At 42.1% G+C, this 27440-nt stretch overlaps 1 long non-coding RNA gene across 1 annotated transcript; it reads left to right on the top strand.

The window, feature by feature from the left end:
- Positions 1–421: 421 nt before the first annotated feature.
- On the top strand, positions 422–27440 carry LOC103551992 (uncharacterized). Its single transcript, XR_545134.2, has 4 exons — positions 422–754; positions 1308–1387; positions 23262–23391; positions 27123–27440. It is a non-coding gene; the product is annotated as an uncharacterized lncRNA (long non-coding RNA).

The raw sequence follows: 27440 nt of genomic DNA on the forward strand, positions 1-27440 counted from the left end.
ATTTCCACATCTGAAAATCCCAGGCTGGGGCCCTTGACACTATGTTTCTCTCAGGAAATATCTCTTCCCTTATATTTTCACTTCTTGGCCCCTTGAAAAGTGATAGAATTTGGCTCTGCGTTTCACTTCAGGAACGTGAGAGCGGTATAGCAGTTCTGCGTTTGAAGTGAAGTATTAGAGCTGAAGAGGTGGAAAGCATGCTGATGGTGGAGCCTAAATATTTAAAAAGAGTACTTGACAACGAGGTTCTTTCTATTAAATGCTAGGAATGACTTTTCTCGCCTTCATCCTTTTCTTTCACTGCTTTGGTATTATTTTTCAGTGTTTTCACACACACACACATGAGGGACTGGGGTAGGGCACATGTGGGAGGATGTTATGGGCCAGCCTGGAATTGGTGCACACATTTCCACATCCATCCTAATAAGAGGCTGAGGAATGTAGTCTAGTCACAAGCCCTGAGAGATCCAGCCAGGCTCTGCCCCAGGAAAAGTGCTGGAGCAAAGCTAGACAGCTCGCTAAGTGATATTTACTGCCGGCGACTGTGCCCACACTGGACCAGAGGCGGGAAATACGAGGTGAAGTGAAACTGACAGTTTAGATCACTTCCTCTCAGGGCGTGTAACACAGCATGGTGGGGAATTCCTGCTAGTGGTGTGAACAGAGCTGAGAGAGTAGCAAGCAGGGGAACGCCTGTCCTCTGGGCTTAGGGAAGGTTTCACAGCCGGGTTGCGTTGGAGTGAGTCTGCAAAGGGTGAGTGCAGTGTTGTGAGGAGGGTAAAGGGATGGCGAGGATGAGAGAAGGAAGCCGCTGAGCTGGGAAAGGAGTGGCAAGCGTCCAATGCAAATGGGGGGTAGGGTGGGGCCATAGAGCGCTTTACGAAGATTGTGGTGGAAATGGGCTGTTGAGCATAGATGGTGGGGAATTACCCAGGGAACATGTCTTTGCTGAAGGTTGAGGTTCAGGGGAGCGACATGATTGGATCCATGTCATAGGCAGCAGGTTGTGGTGGTGTGTGGAAGATGAAGGGAACGGGGGAAATAGTGAGAGGCAGGGAGCCAGGTGAGGAACCTACTCCCACATCCTGGGCAAGACGTGTCAGAGCAGGTGTCCAGGAGGAGGTGGCTCAAGACTTCTCAAGGGGCTTGTTGGCCAATTGGATGTGGCGGGTGAGGGCCTTGGCCCTTTGATTCTCTCTCTATTTATGCTCTTAAAATTGATCATACCTTATTAGTTATTTCACTATTAATGAGTAAAAAAAGAAATGATTTTACATTTTTTGAAAACTATTGTCCCATTTTTACAGATGAATAAATCAAGGCACAGAGAAGTTACGGGACTTGGCCAAGGAGAGATACAGGTGGTGGAACAGAGATTCAAACTCAGGTAGTTTGGTTCCAGAAAAGTCTTCTTATTCACTCACCATGTATTTGTTGAACACTTTTCTCCATTCTTGACTTTTCTGAATTTCTCCTTCTACTGAATCCAAGGGCTTTTAATTTATGTAACAAATAGATACTGGGTTGCTACTGTGTGGCAGTTTCTGGATTAATTTACTTCTGGTAAATTGTATTAACGTTGTGTAGTACAAGCTTAAAAACAAGCTCTTGAAAATATGCCCATGCTCTGAAAAAAACCAGGCAAGGAATCTTCTGGGCATTCATTTGATTTGCCTTGTGCCTTCTGTCAGGATCTTCTGGTTGTCGATGCATGTGGGGAACCAAGTATACTTGCCACCAGTAGAGGGAGGAGCCAGAAGAGGTAAAAATCAGGCTTTTAGATGATGGAGTTAGAGTCTATGTAAATTGCAAAAGCTGGTTTCTTCCAGAACCTTGGGCCCGTGGAATTCATATTTGTAAAGCTGGGCATGCAAAATGATGTTATAGGAAGGTTCCCTTTGACCAAATCTGCATCATCCTTGCTCTGCTTCAAAATTACCTGATGTCTGCCATCTCATCTGAATGCTGGTCCTTTATGACAGAATATCTCCAAGCAATTATAATTGGTGATTTTCTTCTATTTCAGCTGTCAGCACGTTCTATTGTTGTTTTAACTGTGTCTCTGTCTTTAGATAATAAAAGCACAGAATGAAGGGACTGGGTATCTGTGGCCACATCTGTAATATGAGTTCTCTGTTCCCTGAGAACATTCAGCAAGTACTGGTGATAAATGTTCTGTACTTGGGGAAAACAGGTTCTTCCTACTATACTTTGAGGTATTTATCTCCATTTCATGGATGACAACTTCAACTTCCAAAGTCAGGAAATTCTCCTGGAGCACCAAGTGAAAGAAAGTGATGCTACAGGAGTGTTCCTCACCCAGCCTGTCCAACAATGATGATGCCTAATTTACCATTTAGCTTTGCAGCCTCTTACTCATCTAGTAGTTTCCCAAGTTGCCTTGGGTGATCCTTTCTATAGCTGGAGATGGAACTCCTATTAACAACTCCTAGGAACTCGTAGTAACAACTATTCAGCATCTTAATTTCTAGATTCCAATTTCCAGTGGGGTAAGTTGACTCTAACTTTTACCAACATATTTGGCCTCTAATACAGCAAAACTCTCAGAGAAAACTTTTCTATCCTCCCTTCCCCCTCAAAAGAATCAATAACACTTAAGGAAATGATAACATTATACTAGCTGCAATTATTATGAACTTTCACATCTTCTGATTTAAGCTAAAATTCCTCAAAATGTTAAATGACTAAAATGCTAGTGAGTATCTGGCCTCATTCCTCATTCTTGGTGCATCCATCTCTGAGTCTCACTTGTTCCAACCCAAGGTGCCCGCTGAATTTGGGTTTCCTCCAAATGATTTGATATCGTGGCTGGGTGAGTTACTCTTCAGCTTGAGTCAGGGGGGAAGAATATTAACACAGGCCACCTGGTAGATTGCCCCTTGGCAAACTCTGACTGCAGTGGACCAAATGGTATACTAGTGATATAAAAGTGTCATGGCACTTCTGTGGTGCGTGATGGAAACTGAGGGGTCATTCCTTCTCATCCTATAACTGGCCCCCATAGAAACACAATCATATTAATTCTGGAGAAGAACAAGGAGTGCCAGACTGTCCTCCACTGGGAAAGTGCTAATTTGTGCAGCTGAAGACTGCCAGTTTCAGGGTGGTGATTGACAGCTCTAAGCAGGAACAGTTTATCCAGAGGTGCAGGGCAGAGAAGACTATGAATCACTTACTTTCATAAAGCACTTAACTGTTTACACAGATCCAGGGAGGGGATTATACGGCAGGCGTCCAGGGAAGGAGGTTGAACAGCTAGAATGATCCCTTATTGCAGATCAAAGAAAGGAGGCCCAGACAATGGACTTGCTTCAAGTGGCTTGTCTGAGGCCACAACTAGGGAGAGGTGGCAAATCAGGGATGATGGTCCAGGCTTTCAAATGCAATGGGATCTAATCTATCTATGAGGGTCTCCAGGACTGGCTGCCATGTGTTCCTATAGGAAAGTGTCCTTGAACACTTCTGAGTGTGACAGGCTCCGTGGAAGAAAATGCCCATGACTTAGTTAGGTCACACATGTCATTCTTGAAGAAAATGTGCTTCAAAATTCCCATTGCTCCTCCTCCTTTGAGATGGAAACATGCTGAGGGAGATGAGGGAAGGTGTGAAGTGAGCATCCCAGGAGAGTCAATCACCGGGCTAAACTAAGGCAGATATGCAAATAGAATTCCAGTATGTTTGATTTCCATGTGAGATGCCCGGCTGCATTTTTCCATCACTCCTTATGGGCCTCTAAGGAGCTGTGAAAAGCACCTGGTCTCTAAGGACCAATATTCTGAAGTAAGCAGCTGGGAAAAATCCTTCTTTAATATGTCTTGAAATGAACTCATGATTGGACCAGAAATATATCTTCACTCAACATGAGCACGTCAATAAGCCAAAAAGCAGAAGTGCTTCCAAAGCACTTCAAGTGGGTATTTGATTAACATCTCACAGCCCACGGCAGCTCCAAAGCACATTTGGAAATTCTCTGCGTCCAAGTTGAACAGAAACCCATGTGCCAGGCAAAACACAGGAGTGGGTCTCTGAACTGAAGCCGGAGCTTATGGCTTTACAAGGAGAATTTGCAGCAGGGGGTGGCAACTTCTGAAAAACAGGGAGTGGGTAGCTTTGTGATCCTTATTCTGGCAGGAATAGTGACAGCAGAGCCCTAGGGGGCCTGGTGATGCCCCCACATGTATTCCCTTGGGTACAGTATAGGCCATTGTGGGAAGGGGCCTATGGCGGGGATCAGGGAGACAGCTGGAGGGGATGGGTCTGGGTCTGTGGGCACCTACAAAGTGTCTGTTACTGGTGCAAATGTCAGATTACAAACCTCAGCTCACCAGTACATCTCCAGCATCTTGTGTTGAATTTGGTGGCCCCCTATCTTCTTTCTTTTTTGTCTTCCTGCCACCTGTTTGTGGAAGACACTATTGGCTGTCAATTCATCAGCTACACCTTCCATTTTCTTTTGCTTACAGGACCACAGTGTACTCACCCTTTTCTGAGAGGCTCCCAGTAAGGGAGGCTAGGCCCTTCCCCACACTAGGGACAGAAACCTTAGTGGTGTCAGGGAATCATAGTGATCTCCCTCCATTACTAATAAACGAGAGAGTAGAATGATTACAATGTGGAGTGAGAGGGTTTGGAGACCAGTTAGGCCAGAGGGGGTCATATGTGGAAGGCACAATGGCATGGCTTGGAAAGGTAGGTTAGACTCAACTTACAGGATGCTCTGAATGAGAGGTCAAGAAGTTTAGATTTTGTTCAGTGTTTGGGTTTAGAGAGTTTATTTGGGAGGTGATCACAGGGGAAATAGAGGAAGAAGTGGAGGAGGGAGACAGAGAAGGGAGAGAAGCCAATGAAGCGTTTGTTAGTGGGTGATTTACTGCTGTGGGCACCTGGGGCTCAGTCCTGCGGGCCCTCTGAGAAACCGAGGAGCACACTTTACTTGACCTACTGAGGGATGAGGAGACTGAGCCATTCAACCAGTGACTCCTGGTCCACACTGGCTAAGGGCTACTCCAGGGGTGTCTACTTTTCCCAACCTCTGAGTTACACCTTTTGTAGAACAAGCTCCCTTGATGCTAGGGGAAACTTTCAGGAACAAAAGAGGAGAGAGAGTCCTTTAAGGTGAAGAATTGTCCCGGGAACTGTACCCCATAGCTACAGGTAAAATTGGGGGGGTGAGGGAATGTGGGCCCAGGGAATCAATAGCATCCCCTACATTCAGTAATTAGTGGGAAACACATAAAATTTTTTAATTGCTAAAGACGTGATTAGATATTTCTTTGAAAAGACTTTTTTTTCTGGAGACAGTGTATATGATAGGTAAAAGTTCACATTTTATTCAAAAGACATTTTTTGAGTCCTGTGCAATATGACAAGAGTATGGTAAAGAATAAATCTGTTGCCCTCAAGAAGCTCACTGTCTGGGAACTGGGGCTATTGCTGTCAGAAGATGAGGAATCTATGCTGCTGGTCAAGTGACATAATAAGTAAGTTCAAGCTGTGGCAGGGGATGGTAGAAAGGAGAAAATGGATGTGAGAGACACTGCAGAGATAAAATGAAGAGCTCTCGGTAGCTAGTTGGATGAAAGAGTTGAGAGTGGGGAAGGGTTCATAGATGACTGAAGTTTTGACAATGGCTATTTGAGAGTATCATGCTGTCAGAACAGAATCTTGCATGTTAGGGAGAAGAGCTATGTTGGAAGACGGTATCAAGGTTGGGAAAATGATCACCATGGATGACATCCATACAGGTCTGATTTCCAGCAGCCATTTATTAACAAACATTTTTTAGGGAGTCTAAGTCTACTGTGTCACAGGAATCATGCTGGTCACTGTATTGAAGTCTAGTTACAAAGACCAATGAAAAATGGCTTATGTCTTCAAGGGGCTTATGGACTCTGTGAAGGAGGTGGACATCCAGGTATGCTAGGAGCTCATGGGTAGACCTCTAGGGGAAGGAAGGAATGCTAAGGAAGGCATGAGATGACATTTGTGTGAAGGTTCTTTTGGGCAGATAACATACTTTTGTTGCAGAAGGCAATCCCTATGTATATAAATAGAACTATAGTTTGGATATATATGTGAAGGACTGACCAAATGTTAAAGGATATTAATGTCTTACGGAAGCTTAAATTAAAGTGTGTAATGGACATGACATCAAATTTAAAATTTCTGTGATGACTAATAAAAAATCTTAACATCAAAACCATCTATTTCTTATCCTTATCTTTTCAGAGTGCCTGGGGATCCTGGGGGTCCCCAAGACCTTTCTGGAGGTCTGTGAGTCAAAACTATTCTGGTAGTAATATTAAGATGGTATCTGCCTTTTCACTTTCATTCTTTCACTGCTGTATGGTGGAGTTTTCCAGAACCTAAATGATGTGTGATGATATCATTTCTGCAGTGTAAAATGTACTTTTTTATTGTATTTGAAACATTTCTTTTTTATTTCTAATTAATTTCTAAGGTGCTATATATACAATATGGTAAATATTGATTGGTATAACCCACATAAACAAAAGCTCTTTGGGATTCTCAATAATTAGTAAGAGTGTATAGAAGTCCTAGGATCAACAAGTATTAGGACCACTGCTTTATAGATATTTATTGATTTGATTTGGAAAAATGCCCAAGGAACTTGCATTAAGGAATGTAGGCAGACATGTCCCAATTAGTTGGATGAGGAAACCAAGGCAGAAAATCAGAGAATGATTGATTGATTGATTGATGATGCCAAGGATAGATGGAAAGATGGATGGCCTGGGAATTCATTTGAAGAAAACCGGTTTTGGGTACTGTATTAGTCAGGGTTCTCTACAGAAACAGAACCATTGGAACGAGAGAGAGACAGGGAGAGAGAGAAAGAGAGAGACAGAGAGAGAGGCAGATTTATTATAAGGAATTGGCTCATGCAATTATGGAGGCTGAGAAGTCCAAGATCTGTAGTCAGCAAGCTGGGGACCCAGGAAAACCAATGGTATGGTTCCAGTCCAAAGGAGAAGAAGATCAAGGTCCCAGCTCAAAGACAGGCAGAGAGAGAGAGAGAATTCTCCTTCCTTGAGTCTTTTTGTTCTATTCAAGCCTTCAATGGATTGGATGAGGCCCACCCACATTGGGGAGGGCAATCTGGTTTACTCAGTCTACTGATTCAAATGTTAATCTCATGCAGAAATACCCTCACAGACACATACAGAATAATGTTTAAGCAAATTTATGGGCACCCTGTGGCCTAGTCAAATTGACACATAAAATTAACCACCACAGGGTGCTAACTCTGGGTGGGGGAAATGGAGACCCATCACTAAGAAAATGGAGGACCTGGAGCGCAGAGGAAGACAAAGTACTGCACTTCCGGACTCCCTGGCTGTTCTCTGCCTAACCACAGGCCCTCACTGCTCCCTCAGCATGCCCGCAGATTCCATTTCCACGAGATCAAGCAAATGCCTTCTCATCCTCCTTTCTGCTTTTTGTCTCGTCTCATCTTTGCAGGAATCGTTTTGGGCAAGGACCAAAGCTAATTCTACTTTCTGGACTGAGTTTACTTCATCTCAGCAACCATGAAGCATCAAGATGGTGTTCTCTCCCTACCCCCAACCCATATAAGGGCTGCACCCACATCCTTACAGAGGCAAAGAACACATATATTTCTCCAGCAATGTAGTAAATGTTAAAGCTTGTTTTAAGAGGAAATCTTAACTGTAATCTGATTCCCACATGATAACATATTGCAAATTACTAGTAAATGCTCTTTTCACTAATCTGCAAACTGATTCTTGCTCTCAACAAGTGAGTCATTAGTAGAAAAGAAAATGACCCTTCACATTTGGGAATGCCGTTAAATCCAGGTTTTAAATCAAAAAGTCCTTGATGACATTCATTTGGTGGGCTCAGCTCATGAATCCACACAGAGCAATAATCTGTGGTGCAAAAACCACTACTTGTGAATGATGCAGACAGAATTGTTCTTTACCCTCAGGACACACAGCTAGGTCGTACGGTCCTGGGTGGCCCAGAGGTGCTCAGAGTTCCCACCATTGCTGTAAACCCAAGTCTACCATCTCAAAGACACTGACCACCTAGTCCTTCTGCTAGCTGTCTGTCAAAATTTACCAAGGGCTCAGGCTTTTTCAGGGAGGGGTTTGTTACCATTAACAGGTAAACTCACAGTTGATGTATTAAAGGCGATGTGTAGTGATCTTCAAATTGTGTTCCATAGACCACACTAGATCTAGAAGGTTAGGAAAAAGTGTTTCATGGTAACATAACTTTTAAAAACTTTCTTTGGAGAGTCAGAATAATAACATTTTAAAAGTTTTGAAAAGACCTTCCATGAAGATGGCTATTTAGCTTACACGAATTTGATTAGGTGGCAGATACTGTAGGCCGGCTCACTCACCTTCCACTCCAGCACCCGTTACAGTGTGCATGCCTCTGTTTTCTGAGAATTACATTTCCCAGGACTCCCTTGAAGGTCAGATGCAGACCTAGATGACCTAGATGCAACCTATCAGAAGTACGTCCATGGGACAGGTGGTAGAGGAAGCGAGCTTGAAAGGGGAAAATTGCATCTCTTGACAAGCGCAGTGCTGCAGGTGTCTGGTTTTCTTGAGGGGGCTATGGAGAAGTGCCTGGTATCCACCCTCAAGTGCCATAGGTGCCAAGTGGCAGGCGATGGCAATAATGGTGTTTCTGCCAGAAAAGCGTGCAGTGTGGTTGGGCATTGTTCTCTGTCTCTTATTGGCCCTGGCTGCATTGTTTTCGGTTGAGTAACATACAAGTCTGGCCTCCCAGGGTATAATAATAATAATTAATAATAATAATAATGATAAATTATCTTGCTACTTAAGCTAGCTAGAGGGAATCCAGATTGCAACTAAACCCTGACTATTACAACTACAGAAACAATTAGATATTTAAGGATATCCCATAAAACTAGTTGCTGGAGGAATCCAAGTTTGGAAATACTGTTCTTTAAAAAGAGGACTTGGGGAAATTCCAAACTTATTCCAAGGGAATATAAACTCTAAGGGTGGACGTTTCAGGTACTGTGCCGGGCAATGTCTGTCATGAGCATGGAGGACAGAGGCTGTATATGCACCATGTTATTTGCTATCTCTGGACCAGAAACTTTTAAGGTATTTCCCAAGTCTACAATTTCATGAAAACATTGGCTGGACTAAGCATATGGTCTTTATCTCACATCCTGCTAGGTCCTCATGAGGTATTCCAAGGAAGTAAAGGGCTTGATTTCCCATTGGGACTAACAAGAGGCTAGAGATTTATGTATGAAATCACCAGGGAATGCAAAATGATATAAAACTAAGTGTTACATTTTGAGGTTTAATATATCTAACTTATTAAACACATAAATCAAAAAGCGATTTTTCCATTATCTAGGATTTCTTTCTCTTATTTAGGGCTCTTTAGCCAAATTGGGCCCATAGGTATGTTTTGTTTTTCCCACACAGGGTTTAGTTTAAGTGAATTAGTTGAGAACATTTTCAAAACTGGGAGATTTTTACCTTAAAAGTTAAAAGAGCTGGCAACTAAAGGCAGAGATTATGTTATTCTCTGATATGAAGACTGGTTTTTGTCTGTTTGTTTATTTTTTAGGGCCTAGAATTATTCTTCACAAGGTACACTATCTGGCTGGTTTTCTAAGTTCCCCAAATGCATCTATGTCCTTAAAAGAAGCTTGTTAAATTACTAGAAGGTGACTCACCTGATTTTCTATACCTGTGGGATGGGAAGAAGAAAGAGGAAGCAGCAGCAGACAGAGGAAGTCAGGCATGGAGATGGGGAATTTGAATTTGTCATTTGGTCTTTCTGGGAGCAATGTGCCCAGGTGGTAAAAGGCAGGGCTGGAAATACAACACGGGTGTTCTGACTGCCAGTGCAGCGTTCTGTATCCTTTATCCTGCCCCTTCTAAGGAAAGTGAAAACATACTGTTTACTACATGGGAGGGGAAAGGTCCAAAGGGTGACAGCAGGTCGACGGAAAGGTGGAGGTTGCATAGACTAAAGCTCCCTCCTTATCCAAAACTTTGTGACACCTCATTGTTTCTTACGGACATCTTCAATCAGACTTCTAAATCTGTTAGGTAACAACAGGAAGAGACTACTTTAAAGAATGGATTATGGGCTTGAATAAAAAATGGTTTCCTAAAAGAAGAAATTATTTGCTTGATTGCCACACGTAAAAATCTGATAGAGTCCTGGTAGCCCCGTGGTTGCAAACTCTAATGCTTTCAGGAGCCAGGAAATACAACAGGTCAGTTGTATGTCTATTGGGTGCTGTGGTGACTGTGGGAAACTCCAGTTCATTTATCCTGTCTCAAAGGAAAGCCACAACTTAGCTTCAGCTTGCCATTGATAGGTGAGAATGTGAATGTGGCACAATATTGGCCAAGATTCAAAATGTTCAAGAGAAGATGGAAATCTGGATTTTTGTGTGAAATGTCCAGAGTAACAAAGATACAAATAAAATCTGTAAGCCACCAATTTGTAACCTCTGTTCAGAATCTTCACTCGATTAGGCTACTTATGAACAAACATAGAAATAGCAGAGAACTTCCCTTAACAAAATGTCTACTAACTGTAGATAAAATGTTAAAAATAATGCTTAAATATATAGTTAAGCTTTTGAAGAGTTAGATAAATCCCTAGAGTAGTGAGCGTACAAGCTGACAATGTGCCGCTCCTGGATTTGGGGATGTTTCCAGTCTTAGAAACTAAAGGGTTTCTGCTCAATTGTTTGCTTTTAAATTATGGTAAAATATAAATAACATAATATTTACCATCGTAACCATTTTTAAATGTGTAATTCAGGAGTGTTAAGTACTTTCACAGTGTTGTGCAACCATCACCATTATCTATCTCTAGAACTTATTCATCAACCCAAACTGAAAGTCTACAGCCATTAAACAATGACTCCCCATTCCCTCCTCTTTCACTCTATCCCCTAGCCCCTGGCAACCACCACTCTACTCTATGGATCTATGAATTTGACTACTTTATGTATCTCATATAAGTAGAATCATACAGTATCTGTCCTTTTGTGACTGGCTTATTTCACTTAGCATAATGTCTTCAAGGCTCATCCACCTTGTAGCACGTGTCAGAATTTCCTATATTTTTAAGAATGCATAGTATTCATATATATGTGTGTGTGTGTATCATATTTTGTTTATCCATTCATTCATCAATGGACACTTGGGTTGTTCCCACCTTTTGGCTATTGTGAATATTGCTGTTATGAATGAATACGTGTGTGCAAATATCACTTCAACTCCTTGCTTTCAACTCTTTTGGGTATATAGCTAGAAGTGGAATTGCTGGATCAAATGGTAATTCTATTTTTAATTTTTGAGGAACTGCCATACTGTTTTTCACAGTGGCTGCACCATTTTATACTCCCACCAGCAGTGCACAGGGTCCCAGTTTGTCCATAGCCATGCAAACACTTATTGTTTTCTGTATTTTGCTTTACTTTGTTTTATAATAGCTACCTTAAGGGAGGTGAAGTGAAGAGGCTTGAGTTTTAATGACCATTTAGGAATAGGAATTGAGATCTTGGGCCCACAAAAGGCTCAAAACCTCCTCTACAGGTAGTATTCTTAAATGGCTAATCCCTCATTAAAAGGGAGAACTATAAAAAAAAAAAATCTACCCATCAGCATAAGGATATGTCAAAGAAAACTGTCTACTTCAATCTGGACTCTGGTTGGAAAAATGTTCCCAAAGATACAGAAACCCTGAAGCTAAGAAATTAGTTAAAAAGCATACCCAAACCAGTAATAGAACTGAGATACTTGGCAATTCAATGAAAAACCTCTTTTCGGGGCTATAGCATTCACCAAGGATCACAGATCACTTCCACAGATAAAGCTCAGCTGAAGATACACACAAAATGCAAATTTGAGTCAAAAACTCAAAACACGTAATGATACAATCCACCATAAACAGAAGTCAATTGACCAAATAATTAACTTGATTTGATACTCCAGATATGCAGATAATACAACTCCCAGATAGAGGTTATAAAATAAGTATGGTCAAAATGACTAGGAACTTAGAAAGGAATCAAAAACATAAAAAAAGAACAAGGCCCTTGGGGAAAAAAGGCTGATGTGAAAAAGAATTTCTATAAATGAAAAGCCTAGTCACTGAAATTAAAAACTCAATTGACAGATTAAATAGTCACTGAAACAAAGCCAGAGAGAAATTTAATGCATGGCAAGATATATATGATATATCCAGATCATAACGCAGAGAAAAGACAGATGAAAATTATGAAAAAGAGAGTAATGGCGGAGTGGAATGTTTGGACGCTCTCCTGCCAACAGCAATTATAAACTCTGGGAAAAGTGAACAAGCAACTGAGAGGTGAACAAAAGCTGGCAGGAGCTGGTGAGGATTTGATCCTTACTGAGTGAGATGCACATTTATATGGTTTTTCCCCTTAGGGTACTCCCATGTCCATCAGAGAGTGGCAGCTGGAGGTGAAGCAAAAAGTGGCAGAAAGAACTGAGGAATCAGAAGATGGAGTTTGGGTCTGCCAGAGAGGCCTAAAATTGAGGGGAGGGGCTTCCAGAAAGGAGGAAGCCACATAGATAGCCCCAAAATCTGTGTTGAAACACCACTCAAATCATTGGCAGATCCCTAGACTACCCATGCATGGGATGAGACTCCAAGATGCCCAGGGAGAAAGCAGCAGGTAGAAAGCCAAAAGAACTGAGCAAGGTTTCAACAGTTGCCTATTACAGACATAGTTTGGAATTCAAGCCCTGCCACGTTAAACAGATTTGAAAAAAGCTTTAAGCTTTTAAAATTAAAACCCAGAAGCTATGCCTTAAGACTTCAGACTAGAGGATTCAACCTAGGCTAGCAGCAAAATTGTAATAGAATCACCGTAACAAAGCCTAAAATCAAGCTTCATAAAATCAAGGTTATCTGTCAGTAAATTAACTGTCAAAAAGTCAACACTTTTCAGAGAAAAATGAATCCAGAGTCTCTACAAAGTGTCATCCACAACATCTACTATCAAACAAAAATTTGCTAGTCATTCAAACACACAGAGAAAAGTGACACATAGTCAAGAGAAAAGTCAATCATAGAAAGAGACCCATAGACCAACTAGATGTTGAAATTAAGACAGGTTTTTAACATAATTATGGTAAATATGTTAATGAACTTACAGTAAAGCACGGATATAATGGGTGAAGAGATGGGGAATTGTCAGGAGTGATAGGTAAATTGTAAAAAGAATCAAATTTAAATACTAGAACTGAAAAACACACTATTTGAAAAAAATTCATTTTCTGGGATTGACAAAATATTGAATACAACAAAAGAAAGGAGTAATGACCTTGAACACAGGTCAATAGAGATCATCTAAGCTGAAGGATAGAGAGAAAGAGATTATTTTAAATGAGCAGAGCCTCACTGAGCTGTGGCACTGTCTCAAGAAGACTAACTCACGTGAGAAAGAGAGGAGAGACAAAATGGGGATGGAAAAATATTGCAACTATATTGGTTGAAAGTTTTCTAAATTTTATTCAAAACAGCAACCCACACATCCATGAAACTCAGCAAACTGCAAGCAGGGTAAGTGCAAATAAACATGACCTAACCACATTATAGTCAAATTGCTGAAAATCAAAGCAGAAGAGCAAATCTCAAAAGCATCAAAAGAAAGAAAACACAAGATATTAGGGAGAATAATTATATGAGTGATGGGTACTTCTCATAAAAAATGAGGCTAGAAGACGTAGAACTATATCTTTAAAGTGATGAAAGAAAAAATTGCCAATCCAAAATTCTATACACAGCAAAAATATTTTTTTTAAATGCAAGTGAAATAAAGACATGTTTAGATAAACAAAGGGTGAGGGAATTTGTGGCCAGCAGACCCACACTATGAGAAATTCTCAGAGATGTTTTTCAGGCTAAAGAAAAATAACACCAGATAGAAATTCAGAGCTACAGGGAGAAATGAAGAACATCAAAAATTGTAAATATTTTGGGCTGACCCAGTGGTGCAGCAGTTAAGTTTGCACGTTCCACTTCTGCAGCCCGGGGTTCACCAGTTTGGATCTTGGGTGCAGACCTATGCACAACTTATCAAGCCTTGCTGTGGCAGACGTCCCACATATAAAACAGAGGAAGATAGGCACGGATGTTAGCTCAGGGCCAGTCTTCCTCAGCAAAAAGAAGAGGATTGGTGGCAGATGTTAGCTCAGGGCTAATCTTCCTCAAAAAAGAGTACGAAAAAAATTGTAAATATTTGAGTAAATACAAAAGATATAGAAGACTGTCAAAATTAACATCTGTCCTTCAAAATACATCATTAGGAAAATAAACACAAGTCATGGGATAGTAGAAAGTGTTTGCCCCCTTGGGACCTGCTGCCACCATTTTCACTGCCACCACTCTGGAGAGATTGCCTGGAGCTGGGTGCTAGGAACAGTGAGAAGAAAAACAATGGGAGATTTTCTCTCCAGAGCTTCCTTTTGCTCTTTAAGCCAGCGTTAAGGGTGTCTCCTGGAGCTCCCTCTGTGCATCCTGGTTCCCACATCTAGGTTTCAGGCTGCCTCATGTTCAGGCCGGGGACACAGGAGGAAAAACGTGAAACTCACCACCAGTTCAGTGGTACTTTGAACTCTGGTCTTATTTCTCAATCTATCCACTGCTTTTCAGAGTCCTCAGATAGCTGGTCCAGGTTTTGGAGCTGCATTCAGTGAGACAGGTTGGATAGAGTGTGCTCAACCATTGTTGGAGGAGGTCATCAAGAGGGGGTGACCATCCATGGACACATGACCTGGACTTGGGCAATCAGAGGCTCCTTACACTCTTCCCTGTCCTTGGATTGTACATTTTGCCCCCTATTCCCATGCTAGGAGCCACTTCAAGGGCGCAGCCTTGAAACAGTAATATGTTATTGAGACCATCTGAACAGTATATGTGACTGAACACCATTAAGGCCTCTATATAAACCCTTAGGATTCTGGTGGGTGAGTGTGGAGACTTCCTTGTTTTTGTATCTGTGCAAGACAAGCCTCACGTGTAAATGCTCTTGCTTATTAAAACTGCTACCTACCAATCTGGAGTGGTCTGCCTCTTTCTCTGCTCTCTCCTTGCCCTCTGTGTTTGGGGGCCAGTGTTGAATTTTACCTTGGGAACTCCCAAGGTTTTTTGAACCAATGTCTATCTTACCCAGAATCAAAAACCATGACTTAAGTTTTGAGCATGTTAAGCCTGAGCTACTTGTTGTACGTCTAGGTGGCAATATGTGTCTGGAATCTAGAAGCAAGATTTGGGCTAAAAATAAACATTTAAGTCTTCAATGTATAGGAGCTTCCAGTCACAGGCCTGGAGGAGAGCAAACAGGAAGAGCGCGTACAATCAGCAAAATGGACAGAAAAGAGAAGCCTGGGGACCATCAACATGGAAGAAGTGAGGACAGCAAGAGGGGCCAGAGCATAGGGGTCAGACAGGCTGAAGGAAAACCAGGATGCTGGGGTCAAGTCTCCACCAGTTCTCTCCTGGACTGCGTGCATACCGGTGCATATCAGAGTGTTTCCAGTGTTCCCAGTTCTTTGTGTATCAGCCCCTGCGTCAGAATCACCTGGGGGGAGCGGTGATAAACACGTGCTTTCTCAGGCCATACTCCAAACTGATTCGATTAGAATCATAAGTGGCGGGGACTGCCTGCCTGCGTTTTTAACTAGCTTTCCAGGGATTTCTTATGAACAGTTAAGAGAACCACTGCCCTAGGCCTAAAGAGTGTGGGAACACCCCTGAGCCTGTCACCCTCATAAAGAGAAGGTGCTGAACAAGTGGAAAGGAAAGAGAAAAGGAGGAGAAGGAAGAGCTAAAAAGGGAAAAAAAGAGATTCCCAAAGTTTGGTGAGTGATATGGAAGGAGGAGAAGGAGGAAAGAGACCATTTATCTTCATTATTCCAGACCTGAGGCAGACACTCTTGGAGCAGCTGCACTGAGTTCATCTTGAGAGCTTTGTGTTTGAAGCCCATTAAAAGCCCAACACAAGCCTACGAGGCCCCAGGATGACTGACGGGACAGTAAGCCTTGGGTGGAGTGCAGCCAAGCAGTGTACGGGATATGGTGATGAACATGATGGGTGATGAGCAATTCGGCTGACACTGTCCTTCTTTAAACAGCATCCACTGGTAAGGGAGTCCTGTAACTTTTACATGACTCAACCAACATAGGTTAACTGGTGCATTTTACGCCAAATCCAGTAGTCATGTTTTATGCTGTGCTGCTCTAGCCAAACAACATCTGTTTGGATAAGGGGATGAATCTTGCTGAGATGCAAACTCACACACACCCCTTTCTCCCCCAGCCTCCCTACTAAACAGTAAATTTAAGAAATCTCTTAAAAATGTCCAAAAGCTAATGTCAATAGAAACCACACTAGATGAAAGGAAATTCATCACCCAAAGTGCTTGGAGAAGAAGCACTTGACCTCCTTTCCATCTCCTAAGGATCAGCGCAATGCCAAGTTTTCTTGGCCTTCACTTATTTTCTTCCCAACCTTGATTCTTCCCTGTGAGTGACTCAAACAGTGACTGTGTCTCTTTGTATTCCAAGCTCCCAGCACAGGGCCTGGCACACACTAGGAGTTCAACATTTGTTAAACTTAGTGCGCTTAACTTCTAGTCTAGCATCAATTTGATGTGCATTCTTGCTAATGTCTTCTACATTTCTTTTTCCTTCATTCCAAGTTTCTCCTATTCTTCTTTTTATTCCTTTCTTCTCATTCCCCTTTTTTGTCTGTTTTCCTCTCTCCTCCAGTGCCCAGTTATTGCCAGAAGAGGATAAAGTTTGTTAACCAGAGTGTGAAGAAAGTGAATTCCTCCATCTCTCTTCTTTCATTTTTGGTCCCCTCTCTGCATCCTCTGGGATTCTCCTCCTTCACCCCAAGCCCTCTATGTTGAAACACTAACATGGAGAATGCAGTGTCATTCAAGTAATAGAATTAAAAGCTATTTCTCATTTCTTATTAATCTCGTCTTTAGTGATTCTTAGTTTTGAGTAAAAAACTCCTCTACAGCCCAAAACACAACTTCATACCAAGATGCAGCATGATACATTTAATATACCTAAGCTTTCAGTATTCGTAATTAGGGAATGCACTGACATTATAAAGAATTGTTATATGTTCATCCACATTTGGCAGACGGTCTGATGTCCTGAGAACTCAAGAGATTTGACCAAAGTCTCCTCCATAAGATAAATTTGCCAGATCTTCTATTGAATAATGAACAAATGCTTATGGAGAACAACTGTGCCAGAAATTACTGAGATTATGGGTTCACATATATGTACTTTAAGTAACACTTAAAGATGTTTGACTTACTTGAGTCCCTTATTCTTTTGACTCACTGTCCTCTCATCAGCAGTTCACATGTTCTGAATAATCTAGGCCCTTGGGCCATCTGGAGATTTGCTGGTTGATAGCAACCACTCCTGGCACTAGAAGGGGGAGGATGAAAATTCGGGTCAGCATATTTTCCTTTCTGAAAGTGTTACTGCTCCAGGTTCGTTTTTGCCCACTGCCTAGAAAGCCATACACTGAGACGACGAGATTGCAGAGAGAGAGAGTTTAATCACAAGGCAGCCATGCGAGGAAGCGAGAGCCTGAGTCTCAAATCCGCTTCCCTGAAAACAGGGACTCAGGTATATTTATGGGATAGGGGGCAAGGTGGTCTGAAATGTGGAGAGAGGTGATTGGAGGTGAGGAGAGATGAGGTCATTGATGATCCGCGCAAGCGTAGTCAGACTTCACTCCTTTTCACAGGACGCGTGCTCACAAAATGGTGGCATTAGCATGATCTGAGGGTGGAGTTTTTAGCCTCTTGATGTCAAAAGGTTGCCTATAAGACATCTGTGCAGGTCCAGTTGATGAGTTGGTGGTCTCAATCAGCCTGAAGTGGACAAGGAGTTCTAATTCCTGACAAACAGCTTACACACCCATTACCATGGTGACCCAGGCTCCAGGGAGATGTTATCCTGTAGGAGCCTAGTGGGAGTCAGACAGCATGTTGCCTAAGCAGCACAGTTTACAATGGGCAGGTTGAAGAGCTAAAGGCTATAATCAGTAATTGCAAAAAGGAAAAAAATTTTAGTTCCTAGCTACTTAATCACCAGTGGCTGTTTGCTGGTTTCAAAAGCAACTTTCGTAAAAGCTGAGCTTCTGCTGGAACTATACTACTTTTCAGGAAGAAAGAAAGTAGGAGTGGAAGAAGGAAACCAACATTGTCGTACTCCTTCTATATACTACTCACCTTTTGAGTGTTAACTCATTTAATTCTCACAAAAACACTGTAAGTGAGGAGTTATTATCTTCATACCACAGATAAAGGAATAGGAGCTCAGAGAGTTCAAGTTAACTTGCTCAAGGCCACAGAGCTAGAGAGTGGTGAAGCTGGGATTCAGACCCGAGCCTGGCTACGTCCAAAACCCACATGCTTTCTAGCACACTCTACTCTGTCTGCAGTGCTTTCAACTCACTGTGGGACTCTGACATAGTCTCTACTCAATTCTTTTGCCAGAGCACTGTGCATAGTGACCAGCTCCAGAAATGGCTCCATCCACTGTTCCCCCTCCCCTCCTGTCTTCCTCTCTACCAGCCTGTCTTATTTTAGTTTCATCAATAACAACACCTCACATTAGTATGGTGCTTCACATTTACCAGGTGCTTTCACATTCTCATTTAGTCCTCACCGTGACCGTGGGAAGTGGTATTATTACTGTTTGCAGTTTGTAGGTGTGGACCCTGGGCTCTGGAGTGATAATGGGATTGACTCTTTGTCAGACAGCAAGTCAGTGTCTGAGCTGATTCTGGAAGGAAGATGGGCCATGGGCCAGGTCGCTGGGGAACCCGCAGGGCTGATCAGGGAGATCCGATTGGTGAAAGGTCAATGGGGATGGGGCACAGTGGGCAGTATGAGCAGCTGAGATTTGCCATCCAGAGGCTGAATTCTGTTTGCTGGGAATTGCAGAATTTTCTGATAGTTCTATTTCCCATTTTGCTGTTTAGGGCATATTTATAAGCACCTAAATCCTGACCCAAAATTCTTACTTCACCCAAAGAATTGCTTTTCTTTTGATGTTCATCTCCTAAAATCGTTCTTCGTTTTCTCCCGTCTGCACGTGCACAATTTCTGATGCAGCCCTCACCTCGTCTCACAGGAACACCTGCAGAGCCTTCTGATTCTGTTCCTATCTTCAGCCAGCTCCCACTGCCCAGCAGTTCACACTAGACTGATTTTCCTTAAATGAAAATGTAATCATGTTCTTTCTCTACTTAACATCTCTTAGTGTCTCCCAATCACCTTTAGGACTAAATCCACTCCTCTTTACAATGTATCGTATCCTTCCTAACTCGACCCCTACCCATCCCTCCAGGACCGTTTCACAGCAACACTCAGCTGCTGCTTGCTCTTGCACACTCTATATCTGTACACACCACTGTCCTGCCGGCAGCTGGCTGCCTCTCCCACTCTACCCTAATCAGTTGCCCAGAAGATGGCTCCTCGTCTCTCTAGCGCTGTCTCGTTTCCTACTGGCCCCAGCAGACTTAGGGTTTTCTTCCACAAGCTCCCATCATATACTTATTTGGTGGTTTGCAGATCTCTCTCCCCCCACCAGTCTGAGAGACAATTGCATGAGAGTCTTTAGCTTTTCAATGTCCCTTCCTGAACGTGAATCTTTCCAAGGATAGGGGGACTTTTTGTAATGATGAGGGGGCAACTGATGCTTTTTTTTTTTTTTTTAGCATAATAAGCGACAGGGGATTAAGCTCTATGGTGTGAGACTGTGTTTTCGTTGTCGTTTGTTTGTTTTGTGGGTGGTGGGGGGAGAGGTTCTATTCTTAAACCACTTTGGTAGCATCTTCCCTCTTTGTCCTCCACCTTCAAGATGTGTATACCTTCTTTCTCCTCCATTTAATATTTTAGTACTTATAAATGCTTGTGAAAAGAATTCACGTTTCCATCAAGTTCAAAAGTATTTGAATTAGGGGCCAGCCTGGTGGCGCAGTGGTTAAGGTCACACGTTCCGCTTCAGCAGCCCAGGGTTTGCTGGTTTGGATCCTGGGTGTGGACATGGCACCGCTTGTCACGCCATGCTGTGGAAGGCATCCCACATATAAAGTAGAGGAAGATGGGCACGGATGTTAGCTCAGGGCCAGTCTTCCTCAGCAAAAAGAGGAGGATTGGCAGCAGATGTTAGCTCAGGGTTAACCTTCCTCAAAAAGAAAAAGTATTTGGATTAGATGAAAAAGACACTTGTATGTCTTCAGAGTCAAAGAAATGCAAAGTCCAAATAAGTGATGTAGTCAAGATAGGTTATGACCTGCGTTCTGCCCTATTCCATGAGTTCCATAGGGCCATGGGCTATATAGGTTTTGAGGGTGACAAGTCTGTTTTTAAATTATAATGCTTCAGTTACAGGCATGAATTCATACAGCAAGCACCCTGGCCAAAATCTCCAGTTGTGATACAGTCTCAGATCCCTCTCCCCCCAAATACTTGGTATTGCATAGTCAGAAACCCTGTGAAGACACAGAGCTAAATAGAGAAATCGTTTAAAGAATCAAAATTGTTTCATTCGTATTTTCACTTTAAGAAATCTCTGCCTACTTGGTTTGACTTCTGGGTGGAAGCAATCAAAGTTGGCATGTCTCCTTCATCCTTCCTTTCCTTGTGAAGTTGACCTTGGAAGCATGTGACCTGGCTGGTGTACGTACTAGATGGGGGAGGGCTATGTCAATCACACTGGATCCACCTGAGGGAGAAATAAACCTGCATGGTGTTGTGAGAGACCATGAAAGACAGAATTTCCACTGCGGCTCTCGCATATCCTTGTCCTCAATAGCTGTGCCCTGCACCCCACCCCTTCTTGCATATAAACTTGGTCCCTGATTGCTCCTCTCCACCCCTCTTGATAACATCCAAATTCCCCACCCACGGCTGCTAATCCACAAAAATAATTGCTCTCTCTTCTGAAAATTCTCCTTGATTCAACTATTCTTGAAACTGAACTTCAGCAGACCCCCTCTCGCTAAAGTCCTGTAAAACATTCTGGCCTCCTTCTGCAAGTTAGAAATCCCGTTTGGAAACTTCTTATGCCTGGAATTTTTGATAAAGACTTCTGCTAATGGTGTTCTGGTTGACCTTTTCGACAGTGTCAAGCCATCCAGATTTCAGGTTTCATTTGTTTTCACATTGCAGCCTAGCCTATACTGACTAACATATTTACAAAATTTATAAACAACATTGGAACGTTTTTATTGAACTTAAGATTCATCACATTTAGAAATTCGCTTGATTAGAATCACAGGAAATACTTAAATGCATGGAAAGGTTTACCATTAGACAAGTCAAGTACTTAAAAGCATATACATTTATAAATGAATTCAAAATATTCAAGGGTGCTTAATTAACTTGGTTTATAAAATGAGGCCAAATATTATTCAAGGGACCCTTAACTGTGACTGCTAAAATTTGCTAGACTTATAAATAAAATAATATGATTTGTAAGTTGCACTCGAAAGCTTAAGGATGAATGCATTTTTAAATTATGACTTTAATAAATCTAATACTGCTTTTTATAAACCAGCGCAAACTCTGAATGGTCTTTTCTGTGCATAAAATCCATACTCAGAGATATTTAAAGGCCTTCGTATTTATCAATTTGCTGTGGAGCCAGGTGGAGCTGACACTGACTGATGACCCACACTGAGTCACTCCTCAAGGATAGCGAACTCTCCGAGAGAAGGGGTCCAAAAAACAGAAGGCTGAGGAAAGAGGTGATAGGGGAAAGAGAATCTGCAGGAGAGGGGCCAGTAGAGAAGTTCCTGCTGTGGAGGGGGCAGCCAGAGAAACGAGAATGGAGATCGGGGGCAAGACGGATAAGTTAGAGAACACCCCTGAGGGCCCAGCACACGGTGAATCTGAAATATTGAAGGATGAGTCTTCAGTGTGAGGGAGGAGGCAGGTCACTTTTTTCCCTCTTAACTCCCTTACTGATGCTGATGTTTCTCCACTATGAAAAAATGGATCTAAGGGAGTGATACCTGACACCAACTGCCTGGCTGAATGGTAAGATGGTTTTTATTACTGTCTGCCCGACTCCAACCCTTTCGTGATGAAGGCTAATAGTAATAAGCCCTTACATGTGTATGGCACTTCACAGTGTGCAAAGTGCTTTGTAAAATCCCCAAAGCTCATCCCTTTGACCTTTGCCATAGACCTCTGAAGTTCCTATTTCTGTCACACATTTTATTTCATTCCAAGTTCGCACATGCGGAACCATAATCTCATACACTTCTAAAGCTTTGAGAGACCAGAGAGATCATTGGGTTCAAACCATTCTTTCAGCAGAGGAGGGGGCTGAGACCTGAAACAGTTAAGTGATTTTACCAAAGCCATACAGCTAGTTGGGATAAAGTCAGTCAAGTTTTCTCTCTGTTTGTTTTTTACTTCCTAATAACTCTAAACCCAGTTAAAAGATTGGGTTTTGGCAGTGGCCTGGTGGCATAGTGGTTAAGTTTGTGCACTCTGCTTCAGCAGCCTAGGGTTCATAGGTTCGGATCCTGGGTGCAGACCTACACACTGCTCATCAAGCCATGGGATACTGTGGCAGTGTCCCATGTACAAAGTAGAGGAAGCTTGGCACAGATGTTAGCTTAGAGACCATCTTCCTCAAGCAAAAAGAGCAAGATTGGCAACAGGTGTTAGTTCAGGGCCAATCTTCCTCACACATACAAAAAAAGATTGGGTTTTAAACGGGAGGTATGTGTGTGGTGAGAAGTGAGGAAGGAGAGGAAGGGGGACGGGGAATAAATGGACCCTTCTCTAAAAGCATGTGTTTGCAAGTTGGTTGAGCTCCTCTGATACAGTAAATTCCCAAAGGAACTCAGTTTTGCTTATGGTGTCTAATTGTTGCATGAGTCTCAGTGTACTGGAATAAGACGTTCTCCATCATGGATTACACAATATTCAGAAATAAGGGCTGAAGTAGGCAACCTCTAGGATGGTCCCCAATTATCCCTGCCTCCTCGTGTAATCTTCGCCCCTTGAGTGTGGGCTGGACTTAGAGACTCACTTCCAATGAATAGAAAACAACAGAAGTAAGGGAGTGTTTCTTTTGAGATTAAGTTATAAAAAGTCGATGGCTTCTGTCTTGAGTATTCTCTCTCTCTCTCACTCACTCTGGAGGAAGTTAGCCACCATGTTTTCAGTCAGCCCTGCGGTGGGGAACAGAGGGAGGCCTTCAGCTAACAGCCAGTGGGAAACAGAGGCTTTTAGTCCAACTGCCCACAAAGAATTGAGGCCTGACAACAACCAGGTGAGTGAGCTTGGAGCTGGACCCTCCCCTGTGGAGACTGCAGATGAGACCACAGCCCCACTGACCTCTTGACTGAAGCCTCATAAAGCCCTTGAGCCAGAGGCTCCCAGCTAGTGCCATCGAAATTCCTGACCCATGGAAACAGTGACAATAAATATTTGTGGTTTTAAACTGCTGAGGTTTGGGCAATTTGTTATGCAGCAATAGATAATTAATACAAAAGTGAAGTAAGGACAAAAGAAATCTTAATTAACTGATTATTTTCTCAGTTTGATCAATGTGTGTCACGGTCTTGAAGACAAACTTTGGAATGTTTTAACTTTTCTTCAGCACTGTTAACAATAGGCTTGCAAACCACAAAATCGAAACGCTTATCTATTTTCTCCTTAAATGCATTGCTCACCCCCAAGTGTAGTTAAAAATACATCTTGGGAATGAGGAAAAACATTTGGGGGCCAAGTCAGCTGTAAATTATTTCAGCAACTTCCTGTATCTGGATCCAGGTCTCGAATCTTTTTGAAGAGCTGCTGGAGTTGGTATTTTTAGGTGTGAATCACCGTCTGGGCCACGCTGCTTCTCCTCTTCCTGGGTGCCCCTGCCCAACAGCTGGTCAGTCCTGGAAGCTGCTCCAGACGCTCCTGCACTTCTGCTGACACTGCACTGCTTATTTGCAGAGCTGGAGATATGCCTGCAGAAGGAATAAAAATTCCTATTTTATAATCACATGTAGAAGGAGAAATATTTCCATGTTCTACCTCCCGCCTACCCAGTCTGTGATCAAGTTCAGTCTGAAAGATGGAAGTTTAGAGGAAAACAGAAGTTGCTTGCAGTAACAAGAAGGCCAAATCGCATGCCTGAAGAAATAGACCTGGTCTAAAGGCACGAGCTCTTGAGTTTAGAAAGAAAAGTTCTATGGAGGTGTGGCAGGTGGGGAAATTCCAAAGGACCGTGTAGCCAAAATGAAAGGGAGCTGTGATCGTTTTGGACGTCTGTCAATAAACCCAGAATGGCAGATGAGGGGAGAAGTCAAGAAGAGTGGTGAGCAGTGAAGATCAAATGAATTCAAGGCTCCTATGATGAAAGAACGGCTTGTTTATATCTGGGTGCTGGGCTAGAAGCCCAATTAGTTCCCTTACCCCCATCTTTTTTTGCTAATTCCTTTTAAGAAAAGCATTTTGGTGGACCTGCCTGAATAAATGAAAGAGACTATCACAGCTTCATGAAGCACATACAATCAGCAAAATGAATTTCTCAGTCTCTTTTTTCCCTTATTCCTCTCTTCTCTCCTCTCTCTCTTTCTTCTCCTTCTCTTCTTTCTGCTTCCTCCTTTCTCTCCATCTCCCCTCCATTTTCCCCTTCAAAAATATTTACTAGCCTCTTGCCCCAGCCTCCTTCTGTGCTGAAAGGAGACACAAACAACCCTTCCAAAAGGTGGGGTGGAGGCTTGAGGAAGCTCTGTGACAAGAGGACAGTCTGCAGCTCTTGTGAATCGTTTTGTCTTTAGCTGCACCAAACGCCATAGATATACACTCTTTTTTAATTTAAAGGCTCATTGTTTCTAGACTGGACTTTTCAACATTTATTTTCCTCTCTAATAGAGTCAACCCAATAGACTCACGTCCTTCATCATCAAGGAAGAAAACATTTACATTTTCTAAAAGTATAACTTACTAATAACCCAGGGTGGTTTTAAATAGAGAAGTGCTATTGGGGCTCTGTTGTGTGAAAGGAGCAGTCAAGACCCCTGTCCTGGCCAGCTGTGAAACCTGTGATTGATTTCTGAAAAAAAGTTAAAGGAGATCATGTAAGAAGTAACAGAAATAAATTGAACACACATGTGCAATCATTATTCATAGGAGCATTCTCTGTATTACTTCATAACACAGCTGTATACACAAAAACACAGTTCCCTTCGCTTCTTCCTATTGGAGTCTTATTAATTTCTGTTTAATGAAACACAAATGTTTGTGCGCTTTATTTTGGGGAACGTGGTCTAGTTGGTTATTTGTTAAGCACTGGCCAGAGTGGCTGTGCCCATCTGATACAAATGTCTGTAGGCCTTTCAGAGCCCCTTGACAGGGCATCTTTTGAGCATGCCAGTTGCCATGGTCACCAGTGTGCTGATTTGCAAGGAAAATTGGAAGCCTGCTCATTACGTCAAAAACTACATTGGGGGATAAAGAGAGCATGTTTGCTTCAAAAGTTGGCAACTGGGGTTTGTTAGCTTCCCCGCCCACACACTTCCATCAAACAATGTCTCATTCAACAGCATAAGTCAAAGTTTACAACGCCCATCTATCCAGCTGGAATAGGCCTGAGGAGTGTGAATGGAAAATCATCACTCACAGAATCACAGCACAGGCTCACGGGCCAACCTGTTCTGGTGACTTTGCAAGGACAGTAAAGGAAGACGGATGAGTAGCGGAGTGGGAAGCAATGACAACCTGTGTTCTTGGCACCAACTAGATGTTGGATGTGGCTTGCAACATTTTGGATTTGCTTCATCCATAAAATGAGGTGGTTGAGAGAGCATCTGTATGATCCCTCTCATCTCCCAAACTCTGTGATTCTAAAACACATTCTTTATGCTGATACATTCATATTATGTGCCCAGACACACACATAAGGCTTTACTTTATTTGTTTTTAAATGCTCACTGATTTGACAGCATGAATGGAATGCCCTGAGGTGTGGATATGAAATCAATCCAATCCCCCAAGACAGTTGCCCAACCTGCATAGTTAGCATAGTTACAGTAGCTTGAGAAGTCACCTTATCACACTCTGATTTAATCACCTATGATTCCGTTTCCTGGCGGTAGTGATTGTCATCCACACTGAAATAATCGAAATGTTACCTGTAATGCATTCCAATTCTTCTTATCATTTCCTTTTGGTTACCTTACAAGAAAATTTATGTCTAGGGGTAATTCTAAAGTTCATATTTTACAAGTAGATGCTTATATATATATATATATATATATATATATATATATATATATATACATTGCTGAGTATCTGTTCTGCGCTGGATGCTTTTATATCAAGAGAGGCTAGGTAATTTTCCCAAAGTCTCTCAGCTGATTGGCACAGCTTGGGTTTGAATACAGATCGTTTTGATGTCAAAACTCATTCTTTTCTTATCTCCTAGGCTGCCTCTTTTCTTCTTCCTGCCAATCTTCACTTAGACAGCCCTGGAAATCAGAGTGGGAGTAGAGAGTCTTACTAAAAGGGATAAATCCACGAAAATTTGTAAGCCCAAATGGACTTTTTCGAGAAAAAAGTAAAATTACACTGATTAAGGGGTGTATTTATGTATATGCATAATACTAAAAAGTGACTAATATCTAGAAAGGACAAGCCAAAAAGTTAATAATTTTTGTCTCTATTTCATTAATTAAGCTAATTATTTAAGTGAAACTACTGAACTTTGAAAGCTTGCATATTGTATCAGGAAACTAAATTTATCCATTGACACCCGTGAGAGAGGAATAAGGTCGCATTATAGCTGTTTTGGAGGTTAAAGAAAGTAAGGTGAGGCTGACAAAGCTACACGTATCGATTCAACTGTGTGACTACTTTTTTTTTTTTTTAGTATTTTCAGGGTTATTTTTCTCTCATTGTAGGATTATTTAAGAATCAAATAAGTTAATGGATATGAAATTGGGTTGTAAAATGAAATATTTAAGCAGTGTTAATTGCTATTAAACAAACAAATATTTGTTCTTACAGATGTGTATATAGCGTGTGTGCCAGGAGCCATTCTAAGAGCGTGATTCTCCCAAGGACCCGAAGAGGTAGTTATTGCTATTATCTACCTTGTATAAATAAGGAAAGAGAAGCCCACAGCTCAGTACTAACTGGTGGAGTGCATCCCTCTATGACCTTGGTGTAGAAGACTGTTATAAAGCCTTACGGATCCCAAATATATCACAGCTGACTTCATTATGGTTTTCAAATTATTTAGTAAATTGCTTCAGTTTTATTACCTCTGTAAAATTTGCCTTACTGTAACTACAATAAAGTCTTGGCCTCCTTTCCCTGTTCTAA

The sequence above is a fragment of the Equus przewalskii genome, chromosome 16 (genome assembly GCF_037783145.1).
Source record: "Equus przewalskii isolate Varuska chromosome 16, EquPr2, whole genome shotgun sequence".
NCBI classification, from domain to species: Eukaryota; Metazoa; Chordata; class Mammalia; order Perissodactyla; family Equidae; genus Equus; species Equus przewalskii.